Source organism: Pristiophorus japonicus, unplaced genomic scaffold (genome assembly GCF_044704955.1).
Source record: "Pristiophorus japonicus isolate sPriJap1 unplaced genomic scaffold, sPriJap1.hap1 HAP1_SCAFFOLD_867, whole genome shotgun sequence".
NCBI classification, from domain to species: domain Eukaryota; kingdom Metazoa; phylum Chordata; class Chondrichthyes; family Pristiophoridae; genus Pristiophorus; species Pristiophorus japonicus.
In genome coordinates this window covers 77950-96584 of record NW_027254790.1, presented here as the reverse complement: position 1 = coordinate 96584, position 18635 = coordinate 77950, and the positions used below count along the sequence as shown (strand labels likewise).

The 18635-nt window shown below is 43.0% G+C and overlaps 1 pseudogene; it reads left to right on the top strand.

The window, feature by feature from the left end:
- The first annotated feature begins 10202 nt into the window (after positions 1-10202).
- LOC139257586 (U2 spliceosomal RNA) lies at positions 10203-10432 on the top strand (annotated as a pseudogene).
- Positions 10433-18635: the final 8203 nt, after the last annotated feature.

The window sequence follows — 18635 nt, the reverse complement described above, 5'->3', positions numbered from 1 at the left end:
GGGTCACTCACTGTGTAACTGTACAGAGTCACTGTTTATTCAGGGTAAGGGTCATTCACTGTAACCGTACAGAGTCACTGTTTATTCATGGTAAGGGTCACTCACTGTGTAACCGTACAGAGTCACTGTTTATTCAGGGTAAGGGTCTTTACTGTAACTGTACAGAGTCACTGTTTATTCAGGGTAAGGGTCACTCACTGTGTGACTGTACAGAGTCACTGTTTATTCAGGGTCAGGGTCAATCACTGTAACTGTACAGAGTCACTGTTTATTCAGGGTAAGGGTCACTCACTGTAACTGTACAGAGTCACTGTTTATTCAGGGTAACGGTCACTCACTGTAACTGTACAGAGTCACTGTTTATTCAGTGTAAGGGTCACTCACTGTAACTGTACAGTGTAACTATTTATTCAGGGTAAGGGTCACTCACTGTAACCGTACAGAGTCACTGTATATTCATGGTAAGGGTCACTCACTGTAACTGTACAGAGTCACTGTTTATTCAGGGTAAGGGTCACTCACTGTAACTGTACAGAGTCACTGTTTATTCATGGTAAGGGTCACTCACTGTAACTGTACAGAGTCACTGTTTATTCAGGGTAAGGGTCACTCACTGTAACTGTACAGAGTCACTGTTTATTCAGGGTAACGGTCACTCACTGTAACTGTACAGAGTCACTGTTTATTCAGGGTAAAGGTCACTCACTGTAACCGTAAAGAGTCACTGTTTATTCAGGGTAAGGGTCATTCACTGTAACTGTACAGAGTCACTGTTTCTTCAGGGTTAGTGTCACTCACTGTGTAACTGTACAGAGTCACTGTTTATTCAGAGTAAGGGTCACTCACTGTAACTGTACAGAGTCACTATTTATTCAGGGTAAGCGTCACTCACTGTAACTGTACAGAGTCACTGTTTATTCAGGGTAAGGGTCACTCATTGTAACTGTACAGAGTCACTGTTTATTCAGGGTAAGGGTCACTCACTGTGTAACTGTACAGAGTCACTGTTTATTCAGAGTAAGGGTCACTCACTGTAACTGTACAGAGTCACTGTTTATTCAGGGTAAGGGTCACTCACTGTAACTGTACAGAGTCACTGTTTATTCAGGGTAAGGGTCACTCACTGTGTAACTGTACAGAGTCACTATTTATTCAGGGTAAGGGTCACTCACTGTGTAACCGTACAGAGTCACTGTTTATTCAGGGTAAGGGTCACTCATTGTGGAACTGTACAAAGTCACTTTATTCAGGGTAAGGGTCACTCACTGTAACTGTACAGAGTCACTGTTTATGTAGGGTAAGGGTCACTCACTGTGTAACTGTACAGAGTCACTGTTTATACAGAGTAAGGGTCACTCACTGTAACTGTACAGAGTCACTGTTTATTCAGGGTAAGGGTCACTCACTGTAACTGTACAGAGTCACTGTTTATTCAGGGTAAGGGTCACTCTCTGTAACTGTACAGAGTCACTGTTTATTCAGTGTAAGGGTCACTCACTGTAACTGTACAGAGTCACTATTTATTCAGGGTATGGGTCACTCACTGTAACAGTACGAGCAACTGCTTATTCAGGGTAAAGGTCACTCACTGTAACCATAAAGAGTCACTGTTTATTCAGGGTAAGGGTCATTCACTGTAACTGTACAGAGTCACTGTTTATTCAGGGTAAGGGTCACTCACTGTGTAACTGTACAGAGTCACTGTTTATTCAGAGTAAGGGTCACTCACTGTAACTGTACAGAGTCACTATTTATTCAGGGTAAGCGTCACTCACTGTAACTGTACAGAGTCACTGTTTATTCAGGGTAAGGGTCACTCATTGTAACTGTACAGCGTCACAATTTATTCAGGGTAAGGGTCACTCACGGTGTAACTGTACTGAGTCACTGTTTATTCAGGGTAACGGTCACTCACTGTAACTGCACAGAGTCACTGTTTATTCAGGGTAAGGGTCTCACTGTGTAACTGTACAGAGTCACTGTTTATTCAGGGTAAGGGTCACTCACTGTGTAACTGTACAGAGTCACTGTTTATTCAGGGTAAGGGTCACTCACTGTAACTGTACAGAGTCACTGTTTAATCAGGGTAAGGGTCACTCACTGTGTAACTGTACAGAGTCACTGTTTATTCAGGGTAAGGGTCACTCACTGTGTAACTGTACAGAGTCACTGTTTATTCAGAGTAAGGGTCACTCACTGTAACTGTACAGAGTCACTGTTTATTCAGGGTAAGGGTCACTCACTGTAACTGTACAGAGTCACTGTTTATTCAGGGTAAGGGTCACTCACTGTAACTGTACAGAATCACTGTTTATTCAGGGTAAGGGTCACTCACTGTAACTGTACAGAGTCACTGTTTATTCAGGGTAAGGGTCACTCACTGTGTAACTGTACAGAGTCACTGTTTATTCAGAGTAAGGGTCACTCACTGTAACCGTACAGTGTCACTGTTTATTCAGGGTAAGGCTCACTCACTGTAACTGTACAGAGTCGCTGTTAATTCAGGGTAAAGGTCACTCACTGTAAATGTACAGAGTCGCTGTTTATTCAGGGTAAGGGTCTCTCACTGTGTAACTGCACAGAGTCACTGTTTATTCAGGGTAAGGGTCACTCACTGTAACTGTACAGAGTCACTTTTTATTCAGGGTTAGGTTAACTCACTGTAACTGTAGAGAGTCACTGTTTATTCAGGGTAAGGGTCACTCACTGTGTAACTGTACAGAGTCACTGTTTATTCTGGGTAAGGGTCACTCACTGTAACTGTACAGAGTCACTGTTTATTCAGGGTAAGGGTCACTCACTGTGTAACTGTACAGAGTCACTGTTTATTCAGGGTGAGGGTCACTCACAGTCACTGTACTGAGTCACTGTTTATTCAGGGTAAGGATCACTCACTGTAACTGTACAGAGTCACTGTTTATTCAGGGTAAGGGTCACTCACTGTAACTGTACAGAGTCACTGTTTATTCAGTGTAAGGGTCACTCACTGTGTAACTGTAGAGTCACTGTTTATTCAGGGTAAGGGTCACTCACTGTGTAACTGTAAAGGGTCACTGTTTATTAAGGGTAAGGGTCACTCACTGTAACTGTACAGAGTCACTGTTAATTCAGGGTAAGGGTCACTCACTGTAACTGTAGAGAGTCACTGTTTATTCTTGGTACGGGTCACTCACTGTAACTATCCAGAGTCACTGTTTATTCAGGGTAAGGTTCACTCACTAACTTTACAGAGTCACTGTTTATTCAGGGTAAGGGTCACTCACTGCAACTGTACAGAGTCACTGTTTGTTCTGGGTACGGATCCCTCACTGTGTAACTGTACAGAGTCACTGTTTATTCAGTGTAAGGGTCATTCACTGTAACTGTACAGAGTCACTGTTTATTCAGGGTAAGGGTAACTCACTGTGTAACTGTACAGAGTCACTGTTTATTCAGGGTAAGGGTCACTCACTGTAACTGTACAGAGTCACTGTTTATTCAGGGTAAGGGTCACTCACTGTAACTGTACAGATTCACTGTTTATTCAAGGTAAGGGTCACTCACTGTAACTGTACGGAGTCACTGTTTATTCAGGGTAAGGGTCACTCACTGTAACTGCACAGAGTCACTGTTTATTCAGGGTAAGGGTCACTCACTGTAATTGTACAGAGTCACTGTTTATTCAGGGTCAGGGTCACTCACTGTAACTGTACAGAGTCACTGTTTATTCAGGGTAAGGGTCACTCACTGTGTAACTGTAAAGGGTCACTGTTTATTAAGGGTAAGGGTCACTCACTGTGTAACTACAGAGTCACTGTTTATTCAGGGTAAGGGTCACTCACTGTAACCGTACAGTGTCACTGTTTATTCAGGGTAAGGCTCACTCACTGTAACTGTACAGAGTCGCTGTTAATTCAGGGTAAAGGTCACTCACTGTAAATGTACAGAGTCGCTGTTTATTCAGGGTAAGGGTCTCTCACTGTGTAACTGCACAGAGTCACTGTTTATTCAGGGTAAGGGTCACTCACTGTAACTGTACAGAGTCACTTTTTATTCAGGGTTAGGTTAACTCACTGTAACTGTAGAGAGTCACTGTTTATTCAGGGTAAGGGTCACTCACTGTGTAACTGTACAGAGTCACTGTTTATTCTGGGTAAGGGTCACTCACTGTAACTGTACAGAGTCACTGTTTATTCAGGGTAAGGGTCACTCACTGTGTAACTGTACAGAGTCACTGTTTATTCAGGGTGAGGGTCACTCACAGTCACTGTACTGAGTCACTGTTTATTCAGGGTAAGGATCACTCACTGTAACTGTACAGAGTCACTGTTTATTCAGGGTAAGGGTCACTCACTGTAACTGTACAGAGTCACTGTTTATTCAGTGTAAGGGTCACTCACTGTGTAACTGTAGAGTCACTGTTTATTCAGGGTAAGGGTCACTCACTGTGTAACTGTAAAGGGTCACTGTTTATTAAGGGTAAGGGTCACTCACTGTAACTGTACAGAGTCACTGTTAATTCAGGGTAAGGGTCACTCACTGTAACTGTAGAGAGTCACTGTTTATTCAGGGTTAGGTTAACTCACTGTAACTGTAGAGAGTCACTGTTTATTCAGGGTAAGGGTCACTCACTGTAACTGTACAGAGTCACTGTTTATTCAGGGTTAGGTTAACTCACTGTAACTGTAGAGAGTCACTGTTTATTCAGGGTAAGGGTCACTCACTAACTGTACTGAGTCACTGTTTATTCAGGGTAAGGGTCACTCACTGCAACTGTACAGTGTCACTGTTTATTCAGGGTCAGGTTCACTCACTGTGTAACTGTAAAGGGTCACTGTTTATTCAGGGTAAGGGTCACTCACTGTAACTGTACAGAGTCACTGTTTGTTCAGGGTAAGGGTCACTCACTGTGTAACTGTACAGCGTCACTGTTTATTCAGGGTAAGGGTCACTCACTGTGTAACTGTAAAGGGTCACTGTTTATTCAGGGTAAGGGTCACTCACTGTAACTGTACAGAGTCACTGTTTGTTCAGGGTAAGGGTCACTCACTGTAAATGTACAGAGTCACTGTTTATTCAGGGTAAGGGTCACTCACTGTAACTGTACAGAGTCACTGTTTATTCAGGGTAAGGGTCACTCACTGTAACTGTACAGAGTCACTGTTTATTCAGGGTAAGGGTCACTCACTGTGTAACTGTAAATGGTCACTGTTTATTCAGGGTAAGGGTCACTCACTGTAACTGTACAGAGTCACTGTTTATTCAGGGTAAGGGTCACTCACTGTGTAACTGTACAGCGTCACTGTTTATTCAGGGTGAGGGTCACTCACAGTCACTGTACTGAGTGACTGTTTATTCAGTGTAAGAGTCACTCACTGTAACTTTACAGAGTCACTGTTTATTCAGGGTAAGGGTCACTCACTGTAACTGTACAGAGTCACTGTTTATTCAGGGTAAGGGTCACTCACTGTAACTGTACAGAGTCACTGTTTATTCAGGGTAAGGGTCACTCACTGTAACTGTACAGAGTCACTGTATATTCAGGGTAAGGGTCACTCACTGTAACTGTACAGAGTCACTGTTTATTCAGGGTAAGGGTCACTCACTGTAACCGTCCAGAGTCACTGTTTATTCAGGGTAAGGGTCACTCACTGTAACTGTACAGAGTCACTGTTTATTCAGGGTAAGGGTCACTCACTGTAACCGTCCAGAGTCACTGTTTATTCAGGGTAAGGGTCACTCACTGTAACTGTAAAGAGTCACTGTTTATTCAGGGTAAGGGTCACTCACTGTAACTGTACAGAGTCACTGTTTATTCAGGGTAAGGTCACTCACATTAACTGGACTGAGTCACTGTTTATTCAGGGTAAGGGTCACTCATTGTAATTGTACAAAGTCACTGTATATTCAGGGTAATGGTCACTCACTGTAACTGTACAGAGTCACTGTTTGTTCAGGGTCAGGGTCACTCACTGTAACTGTACAGAGTCACTGTTTATTCAGGGTAAGGGTCACTCACTGTAACTGTACAGAGTCACTGCTTATTCAGGGTAAGGATCACTCAATGTAACTGAACAGAGTCACTGTTTATTCAGGGTCAGGGTCACTCACTGTAACTGTACAGAGTCACTGTTTATTCAGGGTAAGGGTCACTCACTGTAACTGTACAGAGTCACTGTATATTCAGGGTAAGGGTCACTCACTATGTAACTGTACAGAGTCACTGTTTATTCAGGGTGAGGGTCACTCACTAACTGTACAGATTCAATGTTTATTCAGGATCAGGGTCACTCACTGTGTAACTGTACAGAGTCACTGTTTATTCAGAGTAAGGGTCACTCACTGTAACTGTACAGAGTCACTGTTTATTCAGGGTCAGGGTCACTCACTGTAACTGTACAGAGTCACTGTTTATTCAGGGTAAGGGTCACTCACTGTAACTGTACAGAGTCACTGTTTATTCAGGGTAAGGGTCACTCACTGTAACTGTACAGAGTCACAATTTATTCAGGGTAAGGGTCACTCACTGTAACTGCACAGAGTCACTGTTTATTCAGTGTAAGGGTCACTCACTGTGTAACTGTGCAGAGTTACTGTTTATTCAGGGTAAGGGTCACTCACTGTGGAACTGTACAAAGTCACTGTTTATTCAGGGTAAGGGTCACTCACTGTAACTGTACAGAGTCACTGTTTATTCAGGGTAAGGGTCACTCACTGTAACTGAACAGAGTTACTGTTTATTCAGGATAAGAGTCACTCACTGTAATCGGACATAGTCACTGTTTATGCAGGGTAAGGGTCACTCACTGTAACTGTACAGAGTCACTGTTTATTCAGGGTAAGGCTCACTCACTGTAACTGTACAGAGTCACTGTTTATTCAGGGTAAGGGTCACTTACTGTAACGGTACAGAGTCACTGTTTATTTAGTGTAAGGGTCACTCACTGTAACTGTACAGAGTCACTGTTTATTTAGTGTAAGGGTCACTCACTGTTACTGAACAGAGTTACTGTTTATTCAGGGTAATGGTCACTCACTGAAACTGTACAGAGTCACTGTTTATTCTTGGTAAGGGTCACTCACTGTAACTCTACAGAGTCACTGTTTATTCTTGGTAAGGGTCACTCACTGTAACTGTACAGAGTCATTGTTTATTCACGGTAAGGGTCACTCACTGTTACTGTACAGATTCACTGTTTATTCTTGGTAAGGGTCACTCACTGTAACTATACAGAGTCACTGTTTATTCAGGGTAAGGGTCACTCACTGTAACTGTACAGAGTCACTGTTTATTCTTGGTAAGGGTCACTCACTGTGTAACTGTACAGAGACTGTTTATTCAGGGTTAGGGTCACTCACTGTAACTGTGCAGAGTCACTGTTTATTCAGGGTAAGGATCACTCACTGTAACTGTACAGAGTCACTGTTTATTCAGGGTAAGGGTCACTCACTGTAACTGTACAGAATCACTGTTTATTCAGGGTAAGGGTCACTCACTGTAACTGTACAGAATCACTGTTTATTCAGGGTAAGGGTCACTCACTGCAACTGTACAGAGTCACTGTTTATTCAGGGTAAGGGTCACTCACTGTAACTATACAGAGTCACTGTTTATTCAGGGTAATGGTCACTCACTGTAACTGTACAGAGTCACTGTTTATTCAGGGTAAGGGTCACTTACTGTCACTGTACAGAGTCACTGTTTATTCAGGGTAAGGGTCATTCACTGTAACTGTACAGAGTCACTGTTTATTCAGGGTAAGGGTCACTCACTGTGTAACTGTACAGAGTCACTGTCTATTCAGGGTAAGGGTCACTCACTGTAACTGTACAGAGTCACTGTTAATTCAGGGTAATGGTCACTCACTGTAAATGTACAGAGTCGCTGTTTATTCAGGGTAAGGGTCTCTCACTGTGTAACTGCACAGAGTCACTGTTTATTCAGGGTAAGGGTCACTCACTGTGTAACTGTACAGAGTCACTGTTTATTCAGGGTAAGGGTCACTCACTGTAACTGTACAGAGTCACTGTTTATTCAGGGTTAGGTTAACTCACTGTAACTGTAGAGAGTCACTGTTTATTCAGGGTAAGGGTCACTCACTAACTGTACAGAGTCACTGTTTATTCAGGGTAAGGGTCACTCACTGTGTAACTGTACAGAGTCACTGTTTATTCAGGGTAAGGGTCACTCACTGTGTAACTGTACAGAGTCACTGTTTATTCAAGGTCAGGGTCACTCACTGTGTAACTGCACAGAGTCACTGTTTATTCAGCGTAAGGGTCACTCACTGTAATCGGACATAGTCACTGTTTATGCAGGGTAAGGGTCACTCACTGTAACAGTATAGAGTCACTGTTTATTCTTTGTAAGGGTCACTCACTGTGTAACTGTACAGAGTCACTGTTTATTCTTGGTAAGGGTCACTCACTGTAACTTTACAGAGTCACTGTTTATTCTTGGTAAGGGTCACTCACTGTAACTGTACAGAGTCACTGTTTATTCAGGGTAAGGGTCACTCACTGTAACTGTACAGAGTCACTGTTTATTCAGGGTAAGGGTCCCTCACTGTAACTTTACAGAGTCACTGTTTATTCTTGGTAAGGGTCACTCACTGTAACTGTACAGAGTCACTGTTTATTCAGGGTAAGGGTCACTCACTGTAACTGTACAGAGTCACTGTTTATTCAGGGTAAGGGTCACTCACTGTAACTATACAGAGTCACTGTTTATTCAGGGTAAGGGTCACTCACTGTAACTGTACAGAGTCACTGTTTATTCTTGGTAAGGGTCACTCACTGTGTAACTGTACAGAGTCACTGTTTATTCAGGGTAAGGGTCACTCACTTTAACTGTGCAGAGTCACTGTTTATTCAGGGTCAGGGTCACTCACTGTAACTGTACAGAGTTACTGTTTATTCAGGGTAATGGTCACTCACTGTAATTGTGCAGAGTCACTGTTTATTCAGGGTAAGGGTCACTCACTGTGTAACTGTACAGAGTCACTGTTTATTTCGTGTAAGGGTCACTCACTGTTACTGAACAGAGTTACTGTTTATTCAGGGTAATAGTCACTCACTGAAGCTGTACAGAGTCACTGTTTATTCTTCGTAAGGGTCACTCACTGTAACTGTACAGAGTCACTGTTCATTCAGGGTAAGGGTCACTCACTGTAACTGTACAGAGTCACTGTTTATTCAGGGTAAGGGTCCCTCACTGTAACTTTACAGAGTCACTGTTTATTCTTGGTAAGGGTCACTCACTGTAACTGTACAGAGTCACTGTTTATTCAGGGTAAGGGTCACTCACTGTAACTGTACAGAGTCACTGTTTATTCAGGGTAAGGGTCACTCACTGTAACTATACAGAGTCACTGTTTATTCAGGGTAAGGGTCACTCACTGTAACTGTACAGAGTCACTGTTTATTCTTGGTAAGGGTCACTCACTGTGTAACTGTACAGAGTCACTGTTTATTTCAGGGTAAGGGTCACTCACTTTAACTGTGCAGAGTCACTGTTTATTCAGGGTCAGGGTCACTCACTGTAACTGTATAGAGTTACTGTTTATTCAGGGTAAGGGTCACTCACTGTAACTGTGCAGAGTCACTGTTTATTCAGGGTAAGGGTCACTCACTGTGTAACTGTACAGAGTCACTGTTTATTTCGTGTAAGGGTCACTCACTGTTACTGAACAGAGTTACTGTTTATTCCGGGTAATAGTCACTCACTGAAACTGTACAGAGTCACTGTTTATTCTTGGTAAGGGTCACTCACTGTAACTGTACAGAGTCACTGTTCATTCAGGGTAAGGGTCACTCACTGTAACTGTACAGAGTCACTGTTTATTCTTGGTAAGGGTCACTCACTGTAACTTTACAGAGTCACTGTTTATTCTTGGAAAGGGTCACTCACTGTAACTGTACAGAGTCACTGTTTATTCAGGGTAAGGGTCACTCACTGTAACTGTACAGAGTCACTGTTTATTCAGGGTAAGGGTCACTCACTGTAACTGTGCAGAGTCACTGTTTATTCAGGGTAAGGGTCACTCACTGTAACTGTACAGAGTCACTGTTTATTCAGGGTAAGGGTCACTCACTGTAACTGTACAGAGTCACTGTATATTCAGGGTAAGGGTCACTCACTGTAACTGTACAGAGTCACTGTTTATTCAGGGTAAGGGTCACTCACTGTAACTGTACAGAGTCACTGTTTATTCAGGGTAAGGTTCGCTTCTCGGCCTTTTGGCTAAGATCTGCATAACTAACCTGACCAGCCACCATGACGTCCGGGTGGTTCCTCCCTGGTCAGGAAGGTATATGCTTACATTTTTGTAAACAGGAGGTGGGTGGGATTGGTGACCCATCCACCTCCACGGAGGTGTGTGGGGGACCTGACCCATCCACCTCCATGGCACGAACCTGGTATTGCAGTACTTCCAGGAACGGTGCAGTGGCTCTAGGCCTTTTGGCTAAGAGCATTGGCGCAGAGTGATCCTTGACTGGTGCAGGGTGACCTCTGGCGTTTGACAAAGAATTGTAACGATTGGAAAACGATTGGACATGAATTTAAAAAAAAAAAAAAAAAAAAAAACTGTACAGAGTCACTGTTTATTCAGGGTAAGGGTCACTCACTGTAACTGTACAGAGTCACTGTTTATTCAGGGTAAGGGTCACTCACTGTAACTGTACAGAGTCCCTGTTTATTCAGGGTAAGGGTCACTCACTGTAACTGTACAGAGTCACTGTTTATTCAGGGTAAGGGTCACTCACTGTAACTGTACAGAGTCACTGTTTATTCAGGGTAAGGGTCACTCACTGTAACTGTACAGAGTCACTGTTAATTCAGGGTAATGGTCACTCACTGTAACTGTACAGAGTCACTGTTTATTCTTGGTACGGGTCACTCACTGTAACTATCCAGAGTCACTGTTTATTCAGGGTAAGGTCACTCACTAACTTTACAGAGTCACTGTTTATTCAGGGTAAGGGTCACTCACTGCAACTGTACAGAGTCACTGTTTGTTCTGGGTACGGATCCCTCACTGTGTAACTGTACAGAGTCACTGTTTATTCAGTGTAAGGGTCATTCACTGTAACTGTACAGAGTCACTGTTTATTCAGGGTAAGGGTAACTCACTGTGTAACTGTACAGAGTCACTGTTTATTCAGGGTAAGGGTCACTCACTGTAACTGTACAGAGTCACTGTTTATTCAGGGTAAGGGTCACTCACTGTAACTGTACAGATTCACTGTTTATTCAAGGTAAGGGTCACTCACTGTAACTGTACGGAGTCACTGTTTATTCAGGGTAAGGGTCACTCACTGTAACTGCACAGAGTCACTGTTTATTCAGGGTAAGGGTCACTCACTGTAATTGTACAGAGTCACTGTTTATTCAGGGTCAGGGTCACTCACTGTAACTGTACAGAGTCACTGTTTATTCAGGGTAAGGGTCACTCACTGTGTAACTGTAAAGGGTCACTGTTTATTAAGGGTAAGGGTCACTCACTGTGTAACTACAGAGTCACTGTTTATTCAGGGTAAGGGTCACTCACTGTAACTGTACAGAGTCACTGTTAATTCAGGGTAATGGTCACTCACTGTAACTGTACAGAGTCACTGTTTATTCTTGGTACGGGTCACTCACTGTAACTATCCAGAGTCACTGTTTATTCAGGGTAAGGTTCACTCACTAACTTTACAGAGTCACTGTTTATTCAGGGTAAGGGTCACTCACTGCAACTGTACAGAGTCACTGTTTGTTCTGGGTACGGATCCCTCACTGTGTAACTGTACAGAGTCACTGTTTATTCAGTGTAAGGGTCATTCACTGTAACTGTACAGAGTCACTGTTTATTCAGGGTAAGGGTAACTCACTGTGTAACTGTACAGAGTCACTGTTTATTCAGGGTAAGGGTCACTCACTGTAACTGTACAGAGTCACTGTTTATTCAGGGTAAGGGTCACTCACTGTAACTGTACAGATTCACTGTTTATTCAAGGTAAGGGTCACTCACTGTAACTGTACGGAGTCACTGTTTATTCAGGGTAAGGGTCACTCACTGTAACTGCACAGAGTCACTGTTTATTCAGGGTAAGGGTCACTCACTGTAATTGTACAGAGTCACTGTTTATTCAGGGTCAGGGTCACTCACTGTAACTGTACAGAGTCACTGTTTATTCAGGGTAAGGGTCACTCACTGTGTAACTGTAAAGGGTCACTGTTTATTAAGGGTAAGGGTCACTCACTGTGTAACTACAGAGTCACTGTTTATTCAGGGTAAGGGTCACTCACTGTAACCGTACAGTGTCACTGTTTATTCAGGGTAAGGCTCACTCACTGTAACTGTACAGAGTCGCTGTTAATTCAGGGTAAAGGTCACTCACTGTAAATGTACAGAGTCGCTGTTTATTCAGGGTAAGGGTCTCTCACTGTGTAACTGCACAGAGTCACTGTTTATTCAGGGTAAGGGTCACTCACTGTAACTGTACAGAGTCACTTTTTATTCAGGGTGAGGGTCACTCACAGTCACTGTACTGAGTCACTGTTTATTCAGGGTAAGGATCACTCACTGTAACTGTACAGAGTCACTGTTTATTCAGGGTAAGGGTCACTCACTGTAACTGTACAGAGTCACTGTTTATTCAGTGTAAGGGTCACTCACTGTGTAACTGTAGAGTCACTGTTTATTCAGGGTAAGGGTCACTCACTGTGTAACTGTAAAGGGTCACTGTTTATTAAGGGTAAGGGTCACTCACTGTAACTGTACAGAGTCACTGTTTGTTCAGGGTAAGGGTCACTCACTGTGTAACTGTACAGCGTCACTGTTTATTCAGGGTAAGGGTCACTCACTGTGTAACTGTAAAGGGTCACTGTTTATTCAGGGTAAGGGTCACTCACTGTAACTGTACAGAGTCACTGTTTGTTCAGGGTAAGGGTCACTCACTGTAACTATACAGAGTCACTGTTTATTCAGGGTAAGGGTCACTCACTGTGTAACTGTACAGAGTCACTGTTAATTCAGGGTAAGGGTCACTCACTGTAACTGTAGAGAGTCACTGTTTATTCAGGGTTAGGTTAACTCACTGTAACTGTAGAGAGTCACTGTTTATTCAGGGTAAGGGTCACTCACTGTAACTGTACAGAGTCACTGTTTATTCAGGGTTAGGTTAACTCACTGTAACTGTAGAGAGTCACTGTTTATTCAGGGTAAGGGTCACTCACTAACTGTACTGAGTCACTGTTTATTCAGGGTAAGGGTCACTCACTGCAACTGTACAGTGTCACTGTTTATTCAGGGTCAGGTTCACTCACTGTGTAACTGTAAAGGGTCACTGTTTATTCAGGGTAAGGGTCACTCACTGTAACTGTACAGAGTCACTGTTTGTTCAGGGTAAGGGTCACTCACTGTGTAACTGTACAGCGTCACTGTTTATTCAGGGTAAGGGTCACTCACTGTGTAACTGTAAAGGGTCACTGTTTATTCAGGGTAAGGGTCACTCACTGTAACTGTACAGAGTCACTGTTTGTTCAGGGTAAGGGTCACTCACTGTAAATGTACAGAGTCACTGTTTATTCAGGGTAAGGGTCACTCACTGTAACTGTACAGAGTCACTGTTTATTCAGGGTAAGGGTCACTCACTGTAACTGTACAGAGTCACTGTTTATTCAGGGTAAGGGTCACTCACTGTGTAACTGTAAATGGTCACTGTTTATTCAGGGTAAGGGTCACTCACTGTGTAACTGTACAGAGTCATTGTTTATTCAGGGTAAGGGTCACTCACTGTAACTGTACAGAGTCACTGTTTATTCAGGGTAAGGGTCACTCACTGTAACTGTACAGAGTCACTGTTTATTCAGGGTAAGGGTCACTCACTGTGTAACTGTACAGCGTCACTGTTTATTCAGGGTGAGGGTCACTCACAGTCACTGTACTGAGTGACTGTTTATTCAGTGTAAGAGTCACTCACTGTAACTTTACAGAGTCACTGTTTATTCAGGGTAAGGGTCACTCACTGTAACTGTACAGAGTCACTATTTATTCACGGTAAGGGTCACTCACTGTGTAACTGTACAGAGTCACTGTTTATTCTGGGTACGGATCCCTCACTGTGTAACTGTACAGAGTCACTGTCTATTCAGGGTAAATGTAACTCTCTGTCACTGTACAGAGTCACTGTTTATTCAGGGTCAGGGTCACTCACTGTGTAACTGTACAGAGTCACTGTTTATTCAGGGTAAGGGTCACTCACTGTAACTGTACAGAGTCACTGTTTATTCAGGGTAAGGGTCACTCACTGTAACTGTACAGAGTCACTGTTTATTCAGGGTAAGGGTCACTCACTGCAACTGTAAAGAGTCACTGTTTATTCAGGGTAAGGGTCACTCACTGTGTAACTGTACAGAGTCACTGTTTATTCAGGGGAAGGGTCACTCACTGTAACTGTACAGAGTCACTGTTTATTCACGGTAAGGGTCACTCACTGTAACTGTACAGAGTCACTGTTTATTCAGGGTAAGGGTCACTCACTGTGTGACTGTACAGAGTCACTGTTTATTCAGGGTAAGTGTCACTCACTGTAACTGTACAGAGTCACTGTTTATTCAGGGTAAGGGTCACTCACTGTGTGACTGTACAGAGTCACTGTTTATTCAGGGTAAGTGTCACTCACTGTAACTGTACAGAGTCACTGTTTATTCTTGGTAAGGGTCACTCACTGTAATTGGACATAGTCACTGTTTATTCAGGGTAAGGGTCACTCACTGTAACCGTACAGAGTCACTGTTTATTCTTGGTAAGGGCCACTCACTGTGTAACTGTACAGAGTCACTGTTTATTCAGGGTAAGAGTCACTAACTGTAACTGTACAGAGTCACTGTTTATTCAGGGTAAGGGTCACTCACTGTAACTGTACAGAGTCACTGTTTATTCAGGGTAAGGGTCACTCAGTGTAACTGTACAGAGTCACTGTTTATTCAGGGTGAGGTCACTCACTAACTGTACAGATTCAATGTTTATTCAGGATAAGGGTCACTCACTGTGTAACTGTGCAGAGTTACTGTTTATTCAGGGTAAGGGTCACTCACTGTGGAACTGTACAAAGTCACTGTTTATTCAGGGTAAGGGTCACTCACTGTAACTGAACAGAGTTACTGTTTATTCAGGATAAGAGTCACTCACTGTGCAACTGTACAGAGTCACTGTGTATTCAGGGTAAGGGTCACTCACTGTAACTGTACAGAGTCACTGTTTATTCAGGGTAAGTGTCACTCACTGTGTAACTGTACAGAGTCACTGTTTATTCAAGGTAAGGGTCAGTCACTGTGTAACTGTGCAGAGTCACTGTTTATTCAGGGTAAGGGTCACTCACTGTGTAACTGTACAGAGTCACTGTTTATTCAGGGCAAGTGTCACTCACTGTGTAACTGTACAGAGTCACTGTTTATTCAAGGTAAGGGTCACTCACTGTGTAACTGTACAGAGTCACTGTTTATTCAAGGTAAGGGTCACTCACTGTGTAACTGTGCAGAGTCACTGTTTATTCAGGGTAAGGGTCACTCACTGTGTAACTGTACAGAGTCACTGTTTATTCTTGGTAAGGGACACTCACTGTGTAACTGTACAGAGTCACTGTTTATTCAGGGTAAGGGTCACTCACTGTAACTGTACAGAGTCACTGTTTATTCTTGGTAAGGGACACTCACTGTGTAACTGTACAGAGTCACTGTTTATTCAGGGTAAGGGTCACTCACTGTGTAACTGTACAGAGTCACTGTTTATTCTTGGTTAGGGTCACTCACTGTGTAATTGTACAGAGTCCCTGTTTATTCTTTGTAAGGGTCACTCACTGAAACTGTACAGAGTCACTGTTTATTCTTGGTAAGGGTCACTCACTGTAACTGTACAGAGTCACTGTTTATTCAGGGTCAGGGTCACTCACTGTAACTGTACAGAGTCACTGTTTATTCTTGGTAAGGGTCACTCACTGTAACTGTACAGAGTCACTGTTTATTCTTGGTAAGGGTCACTCACTGTAACTGTACAGAGTCACTGTTTATTCTTGGTAAGGGTCACTCACTGTAACTATACAGAGTCACTGTTTATTCTTGGTAAGGGTCACTCACTGTGTAACTGTACAGAGTCCCTGTTTATTCTTTGTAAGGGTCACTCACTAAAACTGTACAGAGTCACTGTTTATTCTTGGTAAGGGTCACTCACTGTAACTGTACAGAGTCACTGTTTATTCAGGGTAAGGGACACTCACTGTGTAACTGTACAGAGTCACTGTTTATTCAGGGTAAGGGTCACTCACTGTAATGTACAGAGTCACTGTTTATTCTTGGTAAGGGACACTCACTGTGTAACTGTACAGAGTCACTGTTTATTCAGGGTAAGGGTCACTCACTGTGTTACTGTACAGAGTCACTGTTTATTCTTGGTTAGGGTCACTCACTGTATAACTGTACAGAGTCCCTGTTTATTCTTTGTCAGGGTCACTCACTGAAACTGTACAGAGTCACTGTTTATTCTTGGTAAGGGTCACTCACTGTAACTGTACAGAGTCACTGTTTATTCAGGGTAAGGGTCACTCACTGTAACTGTACAGAGTCACTGTTTATTCAGGGTAAGGGTCACTCACTGTGTAACTGTACAGAGTCACTGTTTATTCAGGGTAAGGGTCACTCACTAACTGTACAGAGTCACTGTTTATTCAGGGTAAGGGTCACTCACTGTAACTGTACAGAGTCACTGTTTATTCAGGGTAAGGGTCACTCACTGTAACTGAACAGAATTACTGTTTATTCAGGATAAGAGTCACTCACTGTGCAACTGTACAGAGTCACTGTGTATTCAGGGTAAGGGTCACTCACTGTAACTATACAGAGTCACTGTTTATTCAGTGTAAGGGTCACTCACTAACTGTACAGAGTCACTGTTTATTCAGGGTAAGGGTCACTCACTGTGTAACTGTACAGAGTCACTGTTTATTCAAGGTAAGGGTCACTCACTGTGTAACTGTACAGAGTCACTGTTTATTCAGGGTAAGGGTCACTCACTGTAATCGGACATAGTCACTATTTATGCAGGGTAAGGGTCACTCACTGTTACTGAACAGAGTTACTGTTTATTCAGGGTAATGGTCACTCACTGAAACTGTAGAGAGTCACTGTTTATTCTTGGTAAGGGTCACTCACTGTAACTGTACAGAGTCACTGTTTATTCAGGGTAAGGGTCACTCACTGTAACTGTACAGAGTCACTGTTCATTCAGGGTAAGGGTCACTCACTGTAACTGTACAGAGTCACTGTTTATTCTTGGTAAGGGTCACTCACTGTAACTGTACAGAGTCACTGTTTATTCTTGGTAAGGGTCACTCACTGTAACTGTACAGAGTCACTGTTTATTCAGGGTAAGGGTCACTCACTGTAACTGTACAGAGTCACTGTTTATTCTTGGTAAGGGTCACTCACTGTAACTATAAAGAGTCACTGTTTATTCAGGGTAAGGGTCACTCACTGTAACTGTACAGAGTCACTGTTTATTCTTGGTAAGGGTCACTCACTGTGTAACTGGACAGAGTCACTGTTTATTCAGGGTATGGGTCACTCACTGTAACTGTGCAGAGTCACTGTTTATTCAGGGTAAGGGTCACTCACTGTAACTGTACAGAGTCACTGTTTATTCAGGGTAAGGGTCACTCACTGTAACTCTACAGAGTCACTGTATATTCAGGGTAAGGGTCACTCACTGTAACTGTAAAGAGTCACTGTTTATTCTGGGTACGGATCACTCACTGTGTAACTGTACAGAGTCACTGTCTATTCAGGGTAAGGGTAACTCACTGTCACTGTACAGAGTCACTGTTTGTTCAGGGTAAGGGTCACTCACTGTAACTGTACAGAATCACTGTTTATTCAGGGTAAGGGTCACTCAGTGTAACTGTACAGAATCACTGTTTATTCAGGGTAAGGGTCACTCACTGCAACGGTACAGAGTCACTGTTTATTCAGGGTAAGGGTCACTCACTGTGTAACTGTACAGAGTCACTGTTTATTCAAGGTAAGGGTCACTCACTGTGTAACTGTACAGAGTCACTGTTTATTCGGGGTAATGGTCACTCACTGTAATCGGACATAGTCACTGTTTATGCAGGGTAAGGGTCACTCACTGTAACAGTACAGAGTCACTGTTTATTCTTTGTAAGGGTCACTCACTGTGTAACTGTACAGAGTCACTGTTTATTCTTGGTAAGGGTCACTCACTGTAACTGTACAGAGTCACTGTTTATTTCGTGTAAGGGTCACGCACTGTTACTGAACAGAGTTACTGTTTATTCAGGGTAATGGTCACTCACTGAAACTGTACAGAGTCACTGTTTATTCTTGGTAAGGGTCACTCACTGTAACTGTACAGAGTCACTGTTCATTCTGGGTAAGGGTCACTCACTGTAACTGTACAGAGTCACTGTTTATTCTTGGTAAGGGTCACTCACTGTAACTGTACAGAGTCACTGTTTATTCAGGGTAAGGGTCACTCACTGTAACTGTACAGAGTCACTGTTTATTCTTGGTAAGGGTCACTCACTGTAACTGTACAGAGTCACTGTATTTTCAGGGTAAGGGTCACTCACTGTAACTGTACAGAGTCACTGTTTAT